General features: G+C 59.5%; 1 protein-coding gene across 4 annotated transcripts in view; it reads right to left on the reverse strand.

The window, feature by feature from the left end:
• Positions 1-2266, reverse strand: part of zmynd11 (zinc finger, MYND-type containing 11) — a 254526-nt gene extending 252260 nt beyond the window's left edge. For 2 of the 4 annotated variants that reach the window (XM_038798349.1, XM_038798347.1), the window contains exon 1: positions 2103-2266. The gene's annotated coding sequence lies outside the window, so the exon portion shown is untranslated. The remainder of the gene's footprint in view (positions 1-2102) is intronic. The other 2 variants (XM_038798350.1, XM_038798346.1) reach the window with 1 other exon arrangement.
• Positions 2267-6000: the final 3734 nt, after the last annotated feature.

Consider the following 6000-nt stretch of genomic DNA (forward strand, 5'->3'; position numbering starts at 1 on the left):
AGGACGTAGAAAGGTGGGGCGTGGTTTAGGGAGGAAATTTTGCAGTTTAAGATCTAGAAGACAGTCAAACGTGCAGCCAACAATGTGCTGCACTGAAGGAATGAGGAATGCAGACTTGGTGGAGAGCCAGAGTTCTTGGAGGACTGTAGGACTGACGGAGGTTACAAAGATTAGGAGGGGCAAGCCCCTGAAGGGACTTCACAAAAGGCTGAGAATTTTTAAACTGTGTTGGTGGACTAGGAAAAAGTCAATAAACAAGAGGGGGCGTGGATGTGTGGAACTTGCTGCAGATAGCGTTTAAGACTACAAGTAGAGTCTGAGAGCTCAGATTTATGAGCTCAAGTTTGTGACGGGTGGAAGGAAAACTGTGAATTTGCACAGCTAGGAAATAACAAAAGTATTGATGAGGATATCGGTAGCTGTTAAGCTGAGGTAGAAAGAGGAGGTGGAAATTGGGGTTCTTTCTTATGGATATGATGTGGGATTGGAAGCTCAGCTCAGGGTCATGTTGGATGCCAAGGTTCGGTACCGATTGTTTTAACGGGAGAGTGTCCTGGGAAGGAAGGAGAGAGGATCGATGGCAAGGAAAGAGAATTTGTGGCAGGGGTTGAACTAGCTTCGGTATGAATTTAACAAGAAAAACTTGAACTCATCCCAGACTTTTATTTTAAAATTCTTTCAAAGAATGTGAGCACCACTGGCAACGCCACCATTGTTACTCACGGGGTGAGTGTTGGACTAAGAGTCTGACAATACAGAAGTGATGGAGGGGTCAAGAGAGGTAGAGGTCAATGTCGTCTGCATACACGTGAAAGCTGACAGTATATTTTTGGATAATACTGCAGAAGAACACGACAACAGCAAGAAGCAAAAATAGATACAAGAATTATAGGAGTAACCAATTGCTGTACATCAGTTCAACTAAAAGCGCACACACACACGCGAGTCAGGATAGCATATCAGCAACAAGTAAAACAGTAGCCTAGACTTCAAAACTACAGGCAAGATATATTCTACTTAATTTAAAAGGCCACAACGCCCAGCAGAAATCAACGGTTATATTTTAATTCTGGAATACTATGCATGCCTGACAGACTATTAAATGTCACTGCACGTACAACACATGTAAAGCATTATGGATTTCCAAACACATGCATACACATTAATGTCAATTTATTCACTGTAAAATTCCCAGTCAGTTTGTATCCAAAATCCAAAGCACGAGCCTTTATCAAAAGTACCATGTTTACCATGACTTTTTCCAGGGTTGCATGCAGAATTATTCACCCATCCCCCTCCACAAAACTGCCACACTGATGTGGCCAAGACATGAGGAACAAGTGCAGTGAAGGTATTTTAGTGGAGGTAGTTCAAATGCAATGACTAACCCTCCACACTCACCAGAGATAGATGATAGATATACAAGAGAGAGAGAGAGAGAGAGAGAATCACTGGGGCTAAACTGTTGATTTAAAAGGGAGGGCCGGCTGTATAAAACTGCATGGTTAATGTGCAAGAAACAATTCATCCATCAGGGGAGAGACAGAGAGAGGGAGAGACAGACAGAGAGGGAGAGCGCTAGTGACCCTGTTAATGGTCACATCTCCCTCAAGTCTGGCTTTACCCCCCCCCCCCAAAAAAAAAACCTGACCCCACACAACATCCCAAAGGGACGGCGGCGGTAATCTCTCTCCACCCCCCACCCCCAAAAGGAAAAAATATTAATTTCCCCTCAAGTTGGGTTTTGCAGAGAAAAGAAAAGTGGGGGTTGGGGGTGGAATGAATCTTCAGCACAGGGGCTGAAGTGAAATAAATAAAACAAAGAGAGAGAGAGAGAGAGGAAGGCCGGATGGGATCGGCCTAGCCGCCGACTGCAGCCTCTCTCCCTACCCAGTCCCCCCGGCTGCTCCTCGGCGCTGGGAGTGACCCCGAGAGGCGAGGCCGCCCTCCGCCACAGGGAGAGGAGCCGCCATGTTCCCGGCTCCGCACCCTCACCGAGCCAGCGATCCCCCTCCACCCCCCGGATCAGCCCCACTCCCCCCGGATCAGCCCCACTCCCCCCGGATCAGCCCCACTCCCCCCGGATCTCCCTCCTCACTCACCGGCTCGGTATGTTCCCGGACTACCTGACAGTCCAGGCCGGTGTCGAGCTCCTGCTTTTCCCCAACCCCTACCCGGAGCTGCGGCTCTTATTGACGGGGCTCCCTCCGATGGGCTCCGCGATCGATTCCCACTCGGACTCTCGGCTCCACATCAACAGGAGCCCGGCGGCGCCCCCCACCGCCAGCGGCCGGAACAGCAGGAGGCAGCCAGCCCTCCACCCCCATCACACAGCACTCCTTCCTCCCTCCACCTCACCCTTCCTCCCTCCACCTCACCCTTCCTCCCTCCACCTCACAGCCCCCCTCCCACCCTATCCTCCACCCCACAGCCCCCCTCCCACCCTATCCTCCACCCCACAGCCCCCCTCCCACCCTATCCTCCACCCCACAGCCCCCCTCCCACCCTATCCTCCACCCCACAGCCCCCCTCCCACCCTATCCTCCACCCCACAGCCCCCCTCCCACCCTATCCTCCACCCCACAGCCCCCCTCCCACCCTATCCTCCACCCCACAGCCCCCCTCCCACCCTATCCTCCACCCCACAGCCCCCCTCCCACCCTATCCTCCACCCCACAGCCCCCCTCCCACCCTATCCTCCACCCCACAGCCCCCCTCCCACCCTATCCTCCACCCCACAGCCCCCCTCCCACCCTATCCTCCACCCCACAGCCCCCCTCCCACCCTATCCTCCACCCCACAGCCCCCCTCCCACCCTATCCTCCACCCCACAGCCCCCCTCCCACACCCTATCCTCCACCCCACAGCCCCCTCCCCCCTATCCTCCAACCCCACAGCCCCCCTCCCACCCTATCCTCCACCCCACAGCCCCCCTCCCACCCTATCCTCCACCCCACAGCCCCCCTCCCACCCTATCCTCCACCCTCCCACCCTATCCTCCACCCTACAGCCCCCCTCCCCTCCACCCTACAGCCCCCCTCCCACCCTATCCTCCACCCTACAGCCCCCCTCCCACCCTATCCTCCACCCTACAGCCCCCCTCCCACCCTATCCTCCACCCTACAGCCCCCCTCCCACCCTATCCTCCACCCACCCTATCCTCCACCCACCTATCCTCCACCTACAGCCCCCCTCCCACCCTATCCTCCACCCTACAGCCCCCCTCCCACCCTATCCTCCACCCTACAGCCCCCCTCCCACCCTATCCTCCACCTACAGCCCCCATCCCACCCTATCCTCCACCCTACAGCCCCCCTCCCACCCTATCCTCCACCCTAACCCCCCTCCCACCCTATCCTCCACCCTACAGCCCCCCTCCCACCCTATCCTCCCCCTCCCTCCCACCCTATCCTCCACCCTCCCTCCCACCCTATCCTCCACCCTCCCTCCCACCCTATCCTCCACCCTACAGCCCCCCTCCCACCCTATCCTCCACCCTACAGCCCCCCTCCCACCCTATCCTCCACCCTCCCCCCTATCCTCCACCCTACAGCCCCCCTCCCACCCTATCCTCCACCCTACAGCCCCCCTCCCACCCTATCCTCCACCCTACAGCCCCCCTCCCACCCTATCCTCCACCCTACAGCCCCCCTCCCACCCTATCCTCCACCCTACAGCCCCCCTCCCACCCTATCCTCCACCCTACAGCCCCCCTCCCACCCTATCCTCCACCCTATCCTCCACCCTATCCTCCACCCTATCCTCCACCCTATCCTCCACCTCACAACACTCCACCCAACCAACCCTCCACTTCACTTCACAACCCTCCTCTTCACAACCCTCCTCTTCACAACCCTCCCTTCACAACCCTCCTCTTCACAACCCTCCTCCCTCCACCTCACAGCCCACCTCCCAGCCAACCTACTTCACACCTCCCACCCTACCCTCCCTCCCCTCCACCCTCCCCTCCACCTCCCCCCTCCCCCCTCGCTCCCCTCCACCTCCCACCCTCGCTCCCCTCCACCTCCCCACCCTACCCCCCCTCCCCTCCACCTCCCACCCTACCCTCCCCTCCACCTCCCACCCTACCCTCCCCTCCACCTCCCACCCTACCCTCCCCTCCACCTCCCACCCTACCCTCCCCTCCACCTCCCACCTACCCTCCCCTCCACCTCCCACCCTACCCTCTCCCTCCACCTCCCACCTCCCCCCCTCCCCCCCCTCCACCTCCCACCTCCCTACCCTACCCCTCCCTCCCCCTCCACCTCCCACCTCCCACCCTACCCTCCCCATCCACCTCCCACCACCCCCCCCCACCTCCTCATCCTCCCACCTCCACCCTACCCTCCCCTCCACCTCCCACCTCCCACCCTACCCTCCCTACCCTCCCCTCCACACCTCCCCCTCCCACCCTACCCTCCCCTCCCCCTCCCACCCTCCCACCCTACCCTCCCCTCCACCTCCCACCCTACCCTCCACCTCCCACCCTACCCTCCACCTCCCACCCTACCCTCCACCTCCCACCCTACCCTCCACCTCACAGCCCCCCTCCCACCCTACCCTCCACCTCACAGTCCCCCTCCCACCCTACCCTCCATCTCACAGCCCCCTCCCACCCTACCCTCCACCCTACCCCCTCCTCCCACCCTACCCTCCCCCCCCATCCCTCCTCCCACCCTACCCTCCACCCCACAGCCCCCTCCCACCCTACCCTCCACCCCACAGCCCCCTCCCACCCTACCCTCCACCCCACAGCCCCCCTCCCACCCTACCCTCCACCTCACAGCCTCCTCCCACCCTACCTTCACCTCACAGCCCTCCTCCCACCCTACCCTCCACCTCACAGCCCTCCTCCCTCCACCTCACAGCCCTCCTCCCTCCACCTCACAGCACCCCTCTAAACCTCACAGCACCCCCTCCACCTCACAGCACCCCTCCCACCCTACCCTCCACCTCACAGCTCTCCTCCCACCTACCCTCCACCTCAGCCCTCCTCCCTCCACCTCACAGCCCTCCTCCCTCCACCTCACAGCCCTCTTCCCTCCACCTCACAGCACTCCTCTCCCTCACAAATCTCCACCCTCCAACTCACAAATCTCCACCCTCCAACTCACAGCCCTCCTCCCAGCCCACCCTCCACCTCAAAACACTCCTCCCAGCCCACCTTCCACCTCAAAACACTCCTCCCAGCCCACCTTCCACCTCAAAACACTCCTCCCAGCCCACCTTCCACCTCAAAACACTCCTCCCAGCCCACTCTCCACTTCAAAACACTCCTCCCAGCCCACCCTCCACTTCAAAACACCCCTCCCACCCTACCCTCCACCTCACAGCTCTCCTCCCACCTACCCTCCACCTCAGCCCTCCTCCCTCCACCTCACAGCCCTCCTCCCTCCACCTCACAGCCCTCCTCCCTCCACCTCACAGCCCTCCTCCCTCCACCTCACAGCACTCCTCTCCACCTCACAAATCTCCACCCTCCAACTCACAAATCTCCACCCTCCAACTCACAGCCCTCCTCCCAGCCCACCCTCCACCTCAAAACACTCCTCCCAGCCCACCTTCCACCTCAAAACACTCCTCCCAGCCCACCTTCCACCTCAAAACACTCCTCCCAGCCCACTCTCCACTTCAAAACACTCCTCCCAGCCCACCCTCCACTTCAAAACACTCCTCCCAGCCCACCCTCCACTTCAAAACACTCCTCCCAGCCCACTCTCCACTTCAAAACACTCCTCCCAGCCCACGCTCCACTTCAAAACACTCCTCCCAGCCCACCCTCCACTTCAAAACACTCCTCCCAGCCCACCCTCCACTTCAAAATACTCCTCCCAGCCCACCCTCCATCTCAAAGCTCCGCACAGCTTACCCTCCACCTCAAAACAATCCTCCCAGCCCACCCTCCATCTCAAAGCGCCTCACAGCCTACCCTCCACCTCAAAACAATCCTCCCAGCCGACCCTCAACCTCAAAACACCTCACAGTCTACCCTCCACCTCA

Source organism: Scyliorhinus canicula, chromosome 5, assembly GCF_902713615.1.
Source record: "Scyliorhinus canicula chromosome 5, sScyCan1.1, whole genome shotgun sequence".
In the NCBI taxonomy this organism is placed as follows: Eukaryota; Metazoa; Chordata; class Chondrichthyes; order Carcharhiniformes; family Scyliorhinidae; genus Scyliorhinus; species Scyliorhinus canicula.